Consider the following 16,511-nt stretch of genomic DNA (forward strand, 5'->3'; position numbering starts at 1 on the left):
TGTCACAGTAATTTAAGGTGCAAGGACAACACTATATTAGAAGTAAAATATTCTCTATGAGCAATAAGAAGAAATATTAAAGACTTCAGTGTTTTGGATTGCTAATTGCAGGATGTTTTAATTGCAAAGCAAGCAATACAGGCTTTTATAAAAACTCCAGTGCCCATAGCTTACATTATGAATAGCAAGAAGAGTACATGGGACATCATCTTGATGAAACCAAGACAAACATCTAAAAACACTTACAATGCTCGTCTGAAACCATCCTCGTGTCTCTGTGGTATCTCAGTTAATCACAGCCCTCTCTAAAAGCGCTGCCTGGGTTTTGTCTTTTACGCTTATGTTAGTTGCTTCCAACTTTCTCATCAGCCTCATCTATAAATTCAGACTGTTCTTAAATAAGACTGGTGCCACACAAAGCCATTTCTCCCATCCCCGCGCACTGTCTAACGGTTATTCCCTTATCCCTTTATATAACTGAATCAAGCCTGACACTTAAAGCACTCCCTTAGGGAAGTTATTGAATTTAACAGGGTTGAAACCAACAGGGTTCTAGAGAAATGCTCAAAAAACCCGTGGAAGATAATGGAAAACAATATCCTTTCTATAAGTTTCTGAACCACCCTATAAAATTCTATAGCAAGAATGAAATTCCGTAGGATTTTTTTGCCCATAAAGGCTAATTATGAGTAAATTGGCCCTCGTGCTTTTATTGCTGAGCCTCAAAAACTCAGTGCATAGTGCTCTCCTGCTCTCTCTTTCCCAGGCAGAAGGATGTTTTGGCTCTACTCCTTAGCGATTTGTTCTCCTTTTGACCCCAGATGGGATCTTGTCTAATCCAGACCTGTGGTACAAAGTTCTGCTGTGACTTGCTCCTCGACTGGCTTTTCCCTGTGAGTCTCCCACCTTCCCATGGCTCCAACGGTATTAGCTGCCTGGCCACCTCTCTTTCCTCCCCCTTCCTTTTTATTTGGACTGCTGAAAGAAGCGTAGCTTGTTCTCTACGTTTTGGCTCAAGGGAGAGATAGTGGATGGGAGAGGAGAGGCAGAGGAAATACCAGGTGCTATGAAACAGAAACGGGGCAAAGATTCTCTGAGATTCTCCTAGCTCTTCCAGTCCTCCTCCAGCCTTCCCAAGCCAGGAAAACAAACAAAAAAAACCCCCCAAAACCAAAAACAAAACCTAAACCAGACCAGCTTAGGTCCTCAGCTCTCAGGAAAAGATGTTTTTCATTGGACACGGAGGATTACAGAGTGTCCAAAGCTTTGACACTACAAGGGATTTTGTATTACCTTACCTGATAATTCTCCCAGGAGCCTGTGCAAATATTCTCGTGAATGAAAACTACCGAGCTACTTCGCTAGTATTTGCAATTCCTTTTATTCACGCTGCCTTTTTCTTGCTGAGATTGCTCACACAAAGGGGGAATAAATATTCAGAGTGCTCATGCCTGAAATGCTCCTGCCAATGTTATGAAATGTTCTTTTTATTATTGTTCTTGGTGCATTCAAACAATTTCAATTGATGAACCTTAAAAGAAACTCCTGCGTGTAAGGGGAAGGTGACTCAATAAGAGAAAGAAGATCACATGGTGGTATTAATATCATTACCTACTCACCAAAGTGAAAAAAACCTGACAGTGGCTAGGGGACATGTGGATATTAATCGAGAAGCTGAAATGAGTTCATTTAGCACTCCTTGCACCGATAGTAAATGTTTCATCCCATTGACTCGTTCGTATGCGTGTGTTGTTTTGTGCTGTTTAACAAGAGGAGGGGGAAAAAAAAAAAGATGCAGCCAAAATATTTGCTGTAAAGAATTGAACTCGCTCTGTTCTCTTCAGAGCGGTGGATATGGCACCTACGTTTGACGATGTGCTTCAGGCTGTGCCCCCTTCTCTCCAAGGCGTACCTTAAAGTTGGCATCTCTGATCACACCACGCTGAGCTGAAAGTCATGGCCTTGTTCTTGGGACAGGGTAGGTAAAAAACAGATGAAAAGCAACGGTGGAATTCATGGCTTGGCATAGCTGAAGGAGCCCGGTGGGAGGGATGGGGCTTCCTTGGTGGAGGGATGCAGATGTGGTTCTTTGTATCAGCAGTACAGTTTAGTCCTAAGCTTTCTCTCCCAGTACCTTGAACTGGGAAGAGCAGAACTGACTCGAAAGACCCAGAGAGTTGTCGTGAAACCATAGTATCACTCTGCATCCTTTTCTGTTGGTGGACCAGAGTCCTGGGCTGCTCAAAGCCCGATGCCTATCTGGTGTCAACTGTTTCCCGTTGTCTGTCCCCATGCAAACGACACCAGTGGGGACAGCTGCCTAAAGCCATCTTGGCAGAATGGGAATGGCCATGGAAATATTCACTGCGTGGAAAAAATAAAGACTTTTTCTTTAAGGGATAGGTAGAAAGTCAGTTCTGTTTCTGGAATTGTTTTTAAGATAACTTTCAGTCAAAGTATTCTCATGTGAAGGATTCAGGACTATAAGAGGGGACAGGCATGTCTAGTTTTGTCTAACCAGAATGAGGCTGCTGACCTTTGCAAGAAAACCCCTTGCTCTGAGGCACCCAAAATAAAGCCCCCCTCTCCTAGGCTGCACCTTCCCCCCCGAGCAGGTGACGGGATGCTAAACGCACGGTTGGGACCTCCGGCACCAAGGCTGAACGTGTCTGTCACGGTTTTGGCTGGGAGAGAGTTAATTTTCCTCCTAGTAGCCGGTACAGCGCTGTGTTTTGGATTTAGGATGAGAATAATGCTGATAACACACTGATGTTTTAGCTGTTGCTAAGCAGTGCTTACACTAGCAAGGCCTTTCCAGCTTCCCACGCTCAGGAGGGGGCACGGCCGGGACAGCTGACCCCAGCTGACCCCAGGGATGTCCCCATACCATACGATGTCGTACTCAGCATATAGAGCTGGGGGAAGAAGGAAGGGGGACATGTTCAGAGTGATGGCGTTTCCCTTCCCAAGCCACCGTTACGCGCGATGGAGCCCTGCTGCCCTGGGGATGGCTGAGTGCCCGCCCGCCCGTGGGAAGGAGCGAACAGCTTCCTTGGCGTGCTTTGCTTGTGCACATGGCTTTTGTTTTACCTATTAAACTCTCTTTATTTCAACCCATGAGTTTTCTCACTTTTACTCTTCTGATTCTCTGCCCCATCCCACCGGGGCAGGGTGAGTGAGCGGCTGTGGGGGGCTGAGTTTGTTGGCTGGGGTTCAACCACGACAGTGTCCCAGACCATTTACCGAGACCCTCGGTTGGAAAGGAGGATATTCTACCTCTGTGCACTGAATCCTGGCTCTGGTCGGCAGAGACACCCTGAGTCCCCAGTACATCTCCATCCTGGGCTGCACCAAGGGGGTGGTAGAGGCACCAGGCAGGTCGTTTTGGGTTGAGGGGCAGAAGTAAGCCAGGCGGTGGCAAGCAGCACGTAGCCTTTAGCTGGTGTGCCCTTCCTGCTGGGACAAGCAGGTCCTGCCCCGCGCCTCATCGTTTCTGCCTGCCTTTGAACCGAGCGAGTTCTCCGCTCCTGGCTCCGTAAAAGTAATAGATTATGGCAGGTGGTGGGAGGAATAGGGCAAATGGAGGCCTGATAAGTGCTAAAGAGACCATCTGAGTAACTTGGGGTGATCTTCCCAGCGTGACCAGTCAGGCCAGGTCTGGCAGGGCCACACCATTTCCTCATTACTGTGCCTACAGAGAACTCGGATGTCCAACCTCAACTATCAGTATTTTGTGTTTCCAAGGCAACCCCAGCTTTAACAGCCTTCGTAATGACATCATTTGGTTGAAATGAGCATGCATGATCTTTTGATTACCACTGGAAGTATAAATTAGGTTACTCTCCCCACCCCCAGCCACTTGAGAAATAAATGCATTGTGGGGGGGACACCCTCAGAAGAGGGTAAATGGAAAAATCAATTTTTACATTAATGGAGTCCTCGTTCAGCATTTCTTCTCTTTATAGATTTAGATAACAGTGATATCTTAGTTCCACAGAGCAAAGAAATTAATTACTTACTAATGGTGCAATTCAGAAATTAATTTATGTTATCCATTTAAATGTGTCATTATTAATCAATTTAAAGGAAGGGACCTGTAAGCCAGCACCATCTGAACTGACTTATGTTGCCAGAGGACTCCCCCTGCACCCTCCTTGCCGGCGAACACACCCTTCCTGCTCTCTGCAAGCTCCTGCGCCTCGAAGTGCTCTGGCATCCCTGATGCAAGGAAAAAAGGGATTCCTCAGGTCCTGATGCACGGGCCCACCCTCAGTGCATTTCCCTTGGTACGGGCCAGCGCCGGGGTGCTGCAAAGATTTTTGAGGCTCTCTTTGTATTTAAGTTACTTGAATGCCTGGTCTGGGGTGCAATTTTTAAATTATTATTTTTTACTCTGTTTAAACACGCGATGTACAGAAAGGCAATACGGTCTCCCTGAGGCAGCTGTCTCGGGGAGGTGCTTTGCTGCTGGCCTCCCAGCGGGTCCTGGCCAAGCCTGGGGGTTTTAGCTTCCTAACAGGGGGTCAGAATGGGGCAGCCACCTTAGGAGGGCGATAATTAAATTGTCACGGATCTGATTATCTTGTTTTTACTGCTGCATTTAGATGGGAAGACGGAATATATTGCAGAGGACTTCTCTTTTTCTGAGTAAGGCTTGTCCTAGGCTGGAAAGGGGAACCCCGTACCATGCAGTAAATCATGAATAAACTAAAAAGTTCTTGAAACATCCAGGATTTCAGCATGTCACGGCTTTCCATACCCAGCTGCTCGCGCGTTTCCCTGGCAGGCAGGAGCCTGATGTAATGGTTTACGCTGTTTGTGTTATTAATGCCTCCAAAAATGCTGGCTCTGCCGCGTACTTCTCTGTGTGCCCCTTGGAGCAAACGGCAGTGCTGATGAGTTGGGAGGACAATCTGCTGCAGGATCCTGTGTTCAAATGCTGTTTGGGCTGCTAGTATAAAGGTGTGATAGCCATTCCTTTCCTGTAATGATATATTGTCATGTTAATTCTGATATCACGCTGTAAAACAGAGGGATGTGAAAGCCTGCCGTTTGAGAGCTTACCGTGGTAGCTATCTATCTGTGTCTATATTTATATACAGGTTATTTCTCTCTTTTTTTTCCCTCCCCCTTTTAAAGTAATGCTTGCATTTAACATCTGCTGTAGCGATAATGCTTCTGGATTAGGTCTGGAGAAGTTTAGATGTGTGCCGATGGTAAACCAAAGCCTTTACCTAGCGAAAAGGTTTCAGATTAGTTTCATGTTCTTCCTCAATGTTTTGGTTTTCAAACCAATTCCTGCCCTGCTGCCCACATCAGGCCAACTTCAGCCTGCAAGTTCTCTTTGTTGAGCTAAAATACTTTCTCTGTGAAACACTGAGCAGTGAGGGCTAGGGGCAAGTAAGCAGCAGGTTGCAGAACTGATCAAGAAATCGTTTAGCACCTGCAAATAAATACTTGTATCTGAAGTCCTTATTTATTTTTTTCTTTTTCCTCCGCTCCCGCTTTCTCCTGGATAAATCTCTGGCTTCAGAGCAGAAAGGGTGGGGAGAAGCAGCTGAGATTTAACAATTTGGTTTGACTGTGCTGAGGCAGATGATGGAGCATCCTCACCCTCCCTTCTGCCAGCTCTGGTTGCGAGTCACCAGCTTCTGACGGCAGAGAGGTAACCCAGAGCTGGGAGACGGTGACAATATCCCTCTTACTACCCTTTCCAAAGCGCTCACGTGCCTATGCATGATAACAAGACTTGAGCTCATCCTGGCTTGTGCCTTTTTCGAGCCAGAGAGCACCACAAGGTACCAGACCCTCTAGCCCACCTCTTGAACCTCCCGCACCCACGAGTAAGAAGTATTTTTTTGTGATTTCTACCATGCAACAATCTCTCTCTCCCGTAGTTTATAAGTCATGAGATATCCTTGGCAGTGGGTTTACTGCCTGGGCTCTGGAGGGTTTGATGTAGGAGTCAAGCCTTTATTCATTGCCAAGCAAAAGAAGGGGGAAAAAAAGTGTAAAAAATGTTAGAATATATAACATTCAAAAGCTTTTTGCTTTCTCTGATGTAGAAATTGAGAAGGAAAGATAAACCCAAGTTAAAAACCTTGACTTTCAGATGTTTACTGCTGATTATCTCCACCCAATTTTCAGAATCCTTGTCCCTTTTTAGGATGAGAGAAGATCAGCCTGGGGTATTGGCAGCCTGATTTTTATTCATTTTCCTCCTCTTTCCTTCCTTCCTTGTCCCATAGCCATTGGCTATGGTTTTTTTTTTTTTTCCTGGTGACCTAGACTTGCCGGGCAGCATGCTCTGATCTCTCTTGCGTGTGCTAGCAGCAGCTCTGTAAAATTAGGGTCTAGGTCCTTGATCGCCCTGACTGCTACGACCTGTTGAATTAATTCTGAATTGCCCTCGCTCCTGAGCTACATATGAATGGCCCTTGAGGGATGACGTGTGCCATTCCAAGTCTGTCTTGCCCCCAGGTGGCTACAGCACATGATCAGTAACTCCAAAACACGCAACACTCATGAGTTACGTGACCTTGCTGCTGCGCGGTTTCTGGAGAGCTGGATTTGGTGCCACTCCCGGCAAGGGAACACAGGCCCTTTATAACTCAAAAAAGCCCAGATCCTAGGGATTTTGCAGATTGCCTTATAAAAGAACCCTGAAAAGGGTTCCTGATAGGTGAGGTGGGGACAGAGCCGGGTGTTTGCTTGGTCTTGCTTCTCTTTGGCTGGGTTGTTTTCCTTTGCCTGGTCTAGAGGATCTCGTCCCAGCTTTTCTCGCATTTGCGGTGCATGCCACCAGCGGTCCCTGCTGCAGGGAAGGGAGCAGGGTGGTTTGGAAATTGAATCCCTCCCTCCTCTAGCAAAGATCCAGAGGCTCCTTGGACGCTGTGTGTCTGGCGGGGATCCCCTCTTCCAAAATACAACCTGTGCTACCACCTGCGACGCGGTCTCAAGATCCTCATATACCCCCAGCCTTGGCAGCTGCCCCTTGCGTTGGATGCAGGACTCGTTGCTGGTGTCAGTGGTACAAAAAGAAGTCCATTACAACAGTACGCTTGACCAAAGAGAAAGGCGTCCTCCAAACTGCAGTAGCACGGGGAAGATGCGTTGCAGTAAGCTACCCTGCCACCGTTTATAGGCTGCAGGCAGAATTTTGCAGACACGGCTGCTCTTCCCGTGTGCACATCCCTGCTGCAGCGTGGCTGAGCCTGTGAGGGAAGGGATAAGGTCCCACACCGTCCCCTCCCACCTTCAGCCAGGTCGCTGCCCTCAGGTGCCTGCTGTCATCAAGGCTTGAAGTTTGAAGGCACGAGGAGGTTTGGTGTTTGAGCTGTGCTGAATGACGAGCTGCCCCCCAGGCTGGGCAGTGTGCCCTTAACCCTGCAGCCCCACGGTAGGAGGCGGTGGTTCGGTTATTGCCGTGGACTCGGTGGGCATGGCCACCCCATCGCTGCCGCGTGCACCCGTGGAGGAGGACGGCATGGGCGTTTCCGCACCGTCATCGGTCAGCTGGAGGGGGAGGGCATGGGGAAGGGCTGCCTGGTGAGCGTGAGGCTGGTGCTGTTTCAGCTGTCTAGCTGAAAGCTCTCGAGAGGCAGGGACGTTGTATGAAGGGGTGAGAGGGGAAGCAGGAGCTAAACCCGTAGCAAGCCCTGCCTGGGAAGTGCCATGCTGGCAAATAGACCCTGGGTCAGCAAGAGCAGCCGGCTCCATCTCTTGACTCGACACCTTTTCTGCTGGCGACCGAGGTTTTACGGTCCTTGGTGCCTGTCTCTCTTTGCCGTTCTGCTAAATCAAGTCCTGCTGCAGGGATATAATCTTGCCCGACCAGGAGGCTTTCGAAATGCCACTCATCTCCTCCTGCAGTGGGTGTTATCCTTGCTGCAAGGAACCGATCTTGATCGAGCTCCACCTCTCTAATCCCGCGCTGCGTCCCTGGTGGCAGCCGCCGTGGTGCAGCGCAGAGACCCGTGGCAGGAGGGCTTAGGGCAATTTGCTCCCTAGCTGAAGCTAATCTTTAAGGATGGCTACTGGCTTAAGGCCTGAAAATAGGGCCTTTTTATGACTTCCTAGCCATTTCTATCTTTCCCTCCAGCCTTAACAGCGTGATCCACGGGGTCTTCCTACCTATTGCCACCAACCAGTTTTCCGTGCTTCCTAGGTGTAATATTTAACCTAGCAGGCATCATCCAATGTGATTACCTGGGGATATATCTTGAAAATAAGAAGATACCCATAATACAGGCTATTAAAATGTGGGAAGAAGATTCCCAGTAAGACAATAAAAGATCTCAGCCTGAAAATAGGCTGACCTATTGGGAAAAAGAGGAGTCTGTCATGATTAACCCTCAGGACAGGGCTGTCCCCTCACTCACCTTCAGGATGGGTGGGCATAAGACACAACAAAGCATCACAGCAGCAAGTGACGTGCCGCAGTAAGAGATGGTATGGGGAGGAGGCTGGAGATGTGTCTTAGAAACAAGTCACTTTTTCCCCTTCTATAACTTATTTAGACAACTCAGGTCCTCGCAGGCTCTTCTGTTCCAGTGCTGCTGTGGGATTCCCATGATCTGCTCCTGCTCCCAAGCTGCTCTTCTGGCAGAGCTCGGGCTCCTGAGCGATCAGCAGTCAGCTTGGCCAATCAAGCCGTCTTCACTTGCTGCTGACAATTGCTCTGAGGAAAGGGTGTTTGCCAAGCCAGTCGCTTCATCTTTCCCTGGCTGCTTCTAAGGGCAAGGTCCCACTGCAGCGGGACGGCAGCATGCGAACTTCACCCATTAAGAGGCATCTCTAACACCATTTTGGCCCACGCCGCTTATTATCTTGCGTGAAATGACAGTCCTTTTGGTGTAACCAGCTGAAGCACAGAGGGCGGCTCAGCATCAAATAAATGATGGGTTGGTATGGCAGCTGCCAAGAGCATCAGCCTGATTTGCAGGTTCACAGGTGTCGTGGTTCAGCCACAGACAGCAGGTCTGTGAATGCAACTCATCTTTCTGCTAGTGGACAGGGAGGGGAAAGGGGAGAGGGTGGCTGAAGGAGGAAGAAGCTTGGAAGATGGTTCAGCTGGAACCTGGCTGCCTCAAGTGACAGTGATTAATGTTGCATACTCTGCCACTAAGCAGGCTGAACATGTGGTAGGTGTCTACCAACGCTTCCTCTGAAGGCACTTATCTCATAAAAATGAGTTCTCCAGTGTATTTGACAAATCTTGATTGATTTTCATCCTGCCTACCTTTCTGGTCCCTGCCTTTCACAAAATCACAGTATACGTGAGAGCTTCCTCCAAGACAAAACTGACTGTGGAGCAGCATTGGCACCAGCAAGAGGAAGAGCTGGGGCCAGCTCCTTCTGATGTGAATCTTTTTGCCAGGCATGCACCCCACTCTACCTCCAATGCTGATGCCCTCCCTATACCTTCAGCGCTTTGGCTCTACCTGTCAGCCAGTTAAGCTACATCCTTGCAAAAGGTTTAGCATGAACTCGCTGCAGTGCAGCTATTCACCCCTCCAGGACACCAGAGACTTGCACAGGGAGGGAGTTACAAGGGGACGCAACTGCCCCTGCGGTTCAGTGCTGAATGCCCCTGAATGATGAAAAATATCTTGCTATTAAGCACAAATAGTTTGTGTTCAGAGGCTGAGCAGGCTAGGCTGGGAAGGGAGGAGTTAGAGAGAGAGGGTCATCTTCCCCAGGCAAGGTATGACTGTGCAGCAGGCGAGCATTGTTCCCATCTCAGAAGAGATCAGGGCATGGGCATCAGCAGCCCATAGCTAGGAAAAAATGCTGATATTGATGGCAGATGCTGTATTTTCATATATAAACCTTACAATTTATCCGTGAGAAAGAGTCCCGCGATGAAGTAGTAACATAGATTATCAACACGTAGAGGTAATACAAGGAAAAGCACTTCTGTCTCCTTTCATCTCACCCAAAGCTTGTCTACCTCTGAGGTATTGGGTAGTACCAATGAAGAGACAACTCCTTTTTAAACACTGGCAATTTAAAATCAGTTGTATGTCCTCAAAGTTACAAGATAGGTGCGGGAAAATACAGCATTTGCAAAGCATTCTGCAATTGATAAGCAATTTAGCAATAGAGAACCCTCTCTGGGAAGATGCAGCAAAGGAAGCACCTTAAGAAATGGAAAGATACACCTGGATCCACTTAAATGAAAGACTCTTGTTAGGGAGGCCTAATTGGGCTGCCAGGGTTAGCCCACCTGTGAGCGGTTTTGTAGCTACAAGAGCTTACAAAAGCAGGAGCGAGGTACTCGTGGAGTTTTCTGCTTTATTCGGGGAGCTGAAGTCAGAAGAAACTTGAAAACTTGGGAGATCAGGTAAGAAATACTTGGAGATTGTGGATGTGGGAGCAGATCTGAGCTAATTAGTTTCTCAGAGCGCTGCTACTCGGTTAAGAAGTTCTTCTGTTTTAACTTGAGATACGTATGCAAGTAGAGACTGAGCTAGATACAGTGGTTTTGGAGTCCTCTAGGGCCAGGAGCAGGCTGTCTTTTCTCTCACAAACAAATACTGTTGGGAATGAGTTTGGATCTAGGGTGCTGTGTTGCAGGATGTAGATGAAACAGTGTTTATCACTGTATTTCTAGAAGAGATTAAATGAAATGTGGAGTAAGAGATGCTTGCCTGAAGAGCCGAGGCTCTGAAAGTGGTACAACTCTTGTAAAACTTCTTTATAAAGGACTTTGTGGTGCGAGCGGGGCTTCTTCTGGGCTGTGGGGATGACTTCAGGGTGCCGCCGCTCTCCCGCTGTGCCTGCAGCGGGGATAGCTGCGAGGGCAAACGCTGCGTGTGCTGCAGAGGCTAAAATAAGATCAATTAGTTCCTTGGAGGAAGAGAGTCACCGACTCTTACAAACTCAGATGTTTGGTGTAAAGTGAAGCAAGTAACACCTACCTCTTTTTTTTTTTTCTGTTTGTTTTTTTTAATAAACTGCTGTAAACTACCAGGGAAGGAGTAATGTGGGACTGGATCATCTGTCTGAAGGATCCAGAAATATATGTGTTACTGATAGGGGCTGCCTCCCCGGGGAGCAGAGCGTGGCTGCGTGGGTGAAGGGTGGCCTTGGGTGCTTCTGTGTTCTCCTAGATTGGATGATGACCTTAGTTCTGCTTCGGCTCCAGCGTGCAAGGTTAGACCAACGCTTTGGCTGTAGCTGGTTTCTAGGTGACAGTAGCGTGCTACTGGGGTTGGTTCAGTCTCCTGGTCTATCCTTTTCCCTTATATTGACCTTCCATTGCAGAACTGCAGGTTAAAATGCTAGGTGTGCTGCAAAAATGCTATTCAGAGCAGCCTTCCTAGGCAAATGGCTGTAAGGATGGAAGCAACTATCGGTTTTCTTTCTCTTTTTTTTTTTTTCTTCCTAACTCGACTTCTTCTGATTTCTAGCCCAAAACGCATTAGTTAAATTTCTTCAGTGTAATGCCCTAGGTGGCTGGCTAGCCTATCACGCTGCGTGTCGCGGTATTCTGCTTGCCTCTTGAATTGTAAGCCTCTCTGATAAATGCCTCGTCCCTTGTGCTGGTCCAGGCCCCCGTGGCACCCTGCTCCCACCCCCAGACCCCCCTCTCTCCGGGGGCGGGTGCATCCTGTTCCCCCCGTAGCCGAGTTGTGCGCAGGAGCGCTCTGCCGGGGCAGCAAGATGAGAGTGTGCGGCCGCTGCGGGAAGAGGGCTTTTGGGCAACTGACTGTGGATGCTGAGCAAGTAGCTGGATTTTACTTGTTTAGATCTGGTAGCTATTACAATGTTTGAGAAACGTGGTAGCTTTTATGGCTCTGGGATTCAAGGTAAACTCCTGTATCTTTTCATTGCTGGTTTCTCGACTGCTGCTCGAGGTCCTTGTTACACTAATTTTATAGAAACTCCCATCCCTGGTCCAGACTCCTTTGCTGATAACGGTGTTGCTTGTATTTCTGAGGCTATCGCAGCCCTGCAGTGAGCAGGACAGATTGTTTGCGGCTCCATGTTGCTTTAAAAAGAAAAAAAACCAAACCAACAAAAAAATCCCTCTTTTGTGTGTGCAGTATTGTGCTACTAGTACAAAGCCTGTCTTGCTTTCCCAGTGATAGACTAATAAATTGAGTTTTCCTGCAGAAGCAGGGATAGCCTCTCAGCCGTGAATATCCATGGGATCCCAGCCACGAAAAGTGGTGATCAAAATCAAAGATGATGAAATCTTTTCATTAAAAAATAAAAAAAATTGGACTTACTATTACTATCTTTTTTCCGGTCCCCCTGAGAGCGCTCTGTGAATTCCCCTCTGAGCAGATCTGTCAGTTTGCGGTACTTGGGGCGGCACTTGCAGTAATTTATCTTCAGTTATTTTATTTCTGCTGGTTTCTAAGCTAATAACAAGTGATGAGGGCTCATCTCCTGCTCTGGGCACCTTCCCGTTACTTAACTAACAATTAATAAACCAGATAATGGAGTGTTTCTCCCACGCAGGAATAAATACTCTATTAAACTGCGGCAATGCAGCATCTCCAGTCTGTTCAGAAACTGCCGCTGGCGCACAATTCAGCGGCCTGCTTATAAAGAGGTATTTCTCCCAGTTTGCAGTATGAAAATTGCTCTCGGTTTAGTGTGTCCAGGCTGAATTGGGTAAAGCTTCTCGCCTGCGGAGCCCGCTTAGACTAAGGGACCCTGGGAATTGCGTTGGCCTGGGAAACGTGCTGCCCGTAAGCATTTGCTTCGCCGTGCCGTCCCCAAGGGTGCTCTGCAGGGTACCTCTGGGCGCGGGGAAGGGGAGGGTGGCAGGTTCGCAGGCTGGCTCCTCGCATCGCTGTGCGTGAGCCCATCCGTGGGAGGCGGTGTGTCTGTCTGTTTGCAACCCAAACCTTTAATTGCCGAGGCGCGGGAAGGGTGCTCGTTTATTACAGTGTGTATACATCAAAGTAAATACATTAACTCCATATAAACATTTAGTTGCCGAAAAGCCTCTAATTAAGAGTTCTCACCAGCAGGCATCCAATTACTTATCTTGGCAGCCTGTCCTGTCCCCTCCTCTTCACCCACTCCCCACGTGTCCTGGGGGAGGGCTGGTACTTGCAGTGTGCTCTGGGGGGTGAGGAGGAGGAGGAGGATGGCTTCCCCATGCTGCTGGGATGACACAGAGGAGACCTGTGCTCTCATGACTGGTCTCATGTGCTCTCCCTAATCCTGTGAACAGGCTCCGTGCATCTCTTGCAGGGGCCGGAGGCTGCTGTGTGAGTCTAGAAGTCCTTGGAGGTTAATGGACCGGGCTGGTATGACCGTCACATCTGGGAACCTCTGACATCCCACTGTGCCCTCAGCCCTGCGCTCCAGCATCGCATAAGCTGGGCTGCAAAGTCCCTCAGCACGCAATTGTCCTTTCAAATAGCCTTTCCCTGCGCCCCCCCCACCCCCCCTCCCCGCCTGCCACTGAGTCTTTTGATGGTTTCACCTCGATCTGTCCTTTCAAAGACTAACCCCTGCAGAATATTGCTGGTGGCAGTGCATACTTTTTTGACATCCAGAAGTGTGCTAGACCACTGAGCTGCCATTTGGAGAGATCAAATGATTCCCGTGGCTTTAAAATTATGACACTAGCCTTGAGGGCTGGAGGAAGTGGATAGTCATGAGCTGAAAGCTGCCCCTTTGAAGTTTGGGATTTCTGGAGATGTCATCTTTTATATATATCACCAGCCAGGTTGCTTTTCATTTTGTTCGAGTGTTATTCCTGTCTAGATTCTTAGAGAGCAAGACCTTACTTCAAGGCAGAAGGGATGATGAGAAAGATATATGAGCCCAGACGCTTATGCATTAGTTATCCCTTTGAAATATAATAGTTCAAATTTTTTTTTTAAGAAATAACAATATGCTAACACCTTGTGTGTTTGTACACAGCGCTTCTCTCCTGGATGGATGTAAATCAGAAGATCCCCGATCGGGGGAGGGGAGGAAATCTGTGCTTGGTCTGGTTTGACTTGTGCCGAAGCTGAGTCTGGCTTCAAGCCAGAGGTACTTTCCCAAAGTCAAGGAGTGGATCAGCATCAAAATCTGTGCTCTTTGTCAAGGGACAGCCCTGCTGTCCCCATTTAACGCGGACAGTCACTGATGGCAGCGATGGTGCGATAGCAGATGCTGACGTGGAACGAGGAAACCCCTCCCTGCCCGTTCTGGTGCACACCCAGCCCCTCCGAACGTCGCTGCTTCATAGGGTTGTTGGAAGGACCAAAACTGCTTAAACACACTGAATGACAGTGTTTCAAAGGGCGGTGTGTTTTCTCAGCTGGGGGTTGTCTCGTCCACCCTAGGCACCCCTCGCATTCGAAGCTGGGGGACTGACTGAGGGGCGTTTTGTAACGGTGGGACAGGGCAGGTACGGGTTAGGCAGGAAAAGCCTTTCTCCTGCTTAGAATAAGAGGGGAAAAAATATACACCTACCTTTCACTTCTGTGCTTTTATCGCTTTGTTTTCTGCCTATCCTAAAAAAATCCAGACACAGAGTAAAACTGCCCAATGCATTTTGTGAAGACCCACCACTGTTTTGCTGCCTCTGGGCCATGGTGCCGATATCCCTACCTTGCTCTGGCATCAAGCTGCCAAGGGGCCTGCTCCCTGCGTTACTGGTTTTTTTTCCCCCATCTTTTACCTTTACTTATGCTGGGGCGCTTTTGAAGGAGTAATTATTTGTGTTCTGGTGGCTGACATCTGATCCAGGGAGAGAGGAGCTGCTCTGCGTCCTGCAGCATCCATCCTTCCCGTTTGCAGGGTCACCAGCCTTGGGCTTGCGGGGCGTCGCTGCGGGAACGGAGCTTCGCATCAATCTAGTACAAGTGCCTCTTGGCAAAAAAAAAAAACCAAACTCATTTGAAGGTGGTGTGGCTTGACATGAGCCACCTCCTGCTTCTCAAAATCCTTGCCTGATCAAGAAGTTGTCCTGTCCAAACGCTGCAACAAAGCAATAGGCTCTGCCTGCGTGGGCACAGGCTTAAAAATGTGCTTTAGCCAAACAGGGCTAGCTACGCTAAATTTTTCCTTGCTGGCTCTGACCTAGATACTGTCTCCGAAGAGACCTCTGTGGCCATGGTCCTTGCTAGTAGAGGCACCAGCCTCTGGCAGGTGAGCAGGCAGAATGAGCTGTGGCAGCCAGAGCTGCGCAGAGACTCTCCCGTCAGGCTCCCACATACATCAGTGTCTTGTGCCTATGAGGAACTCTTGGACAAAAAAAAAATAAATATAAAAATTCCCCTCGCACACAGAGCAGTGACAGATCTGGATTGTCTGGAGAAAATGAAATAATTTATAAGCTTCGGTTTAATGTTCCTGTTTCTTTTTTTTTCTACAGCTGCCACCTCCCCACCTTCTGTCACTGTCGTCTAAATGAATTTACAAGGAAAAGAAAATAGTTCTCGCTAATGTTCTCACACAAATGAAACATTAGCCAGAGAGACAAAAAGAAAATAATTGATTGTGAAAGCAAACCCCCTCTGAGACAGGCTGAGCATTATCAGGAGCAGCCTGGGAGAGGAAGCGGGGGGAAAGGGAGAGGGGAGGAGGAGCACAGAGCAGGCTGGAACAACAAATGTAGCGCTGATGATAATTATCCACGTTTTAATCCCCGTTTCCAACCAAGCATTCACTTCCTTTAATTAGTTCTCGATTAGGAGGAGATTATCTAATAAATTGGACAAATAAAGAGCGGGTTATCTTTGCGGTGTTCCTGCGCACAAAGCTCTGAATGGATGGGGATGCAGGGGCAGGGTTGGAGCGGGACGAGAGCACGGAAACCCTTGCTTTGCTGCGCCCTTGTTCCCTTGGCTGCAAATATTGGCTGTCGCCGGCATTAGTGATGCGACCAGTGAAGTAAATCCACAATTAAACTGAATTAGCGTGTACTTGGAAGTTTTACATGCACAGACACAAAGAAGGTTCCTGCATGGAGCATTTCCAGTATGATTTGCGGGGGCGGGGGGGAACGAATAGACCCTTATATTTTATTTAAAAAGTACTTTGCTGATGTTGGTTCTGAATTTTTATCACGCTGCGTGTGTAGAGAATGTAATTGGGGGTTTCTGGGTGGGGGCTGGACAGGACTTCCTCAGTTTACCAGGTGACCTTTGGAAACAGCATGTTGAAAGTCATGTCTTGATTGGGGGGGTGTGTGTGTGTCTGTGTATCATCTCGGTGTTGCTGTGCCGAGGTCTCCGTGTGATGTACACGGAAATTAAGTGAAGTCAACACAGGCAGCTTAACCCATGCTCCAGCTTCAGCAGAATCCCTTGCCCTGCCTGGAGAGGGCTTTCGTCTTGTGTACCTTCATAGGTCCTCGCTGTTGACCTGAGCTGGCCAGCTGAGATCCCTGCGTAGGCAGAGATCAGAAATGGGTGCATCTGGGGTGAGATTTTTCTGGTCTCTTTGATGCGAAGAGAAAGTTGGCTAATCCCCAGAAGCGCGTGTTTCTTCTCCATTATTTATTGGGGAACGCGCAGCAGCTTTCATGGACGCCGTGTCATCCTGAA

At 48.3% G+C, this 16,511-nt stretch overlaps 1 long non-coding RNA gene across 1 annotated transcript in view; it reads left to right on the top strand.

Annotated features, from left to right (window-relative positions):
* Positions 1–16,511, top strand: part of LOC135315589 (uncharacterized) — a 199,563-nt gene that overhangs the window by 80,340 nt on the left and 102,712 nt on the right. Inside the window, exons 11-12 of the long non-coding RNA XR_010375067.1 lie at positions 767–893; positions 1,845–1,978. This is a non-coding gene — a long non-coding RNA (uncharacterized LOC135315589). The remainder of the gene's footprint in view (positions 1–766; positions 894–1,844; positions 1,979–16,511) is intronic.

This window comes from Phalacrocorax carbo, chromosome 13 (genome assembly GCF_963921805.1).
Source record: "Phalacrocorax carbo chromosome 13, bPhaCar2.1, whole genome shotgun sequence".
Lineage (NCBI taxonomy): Eukaryota > Metazoa > Chordata > Aves > Suliformes > Phalacrocoracidae > Phalacrocorax > Phalacrocorax carbo.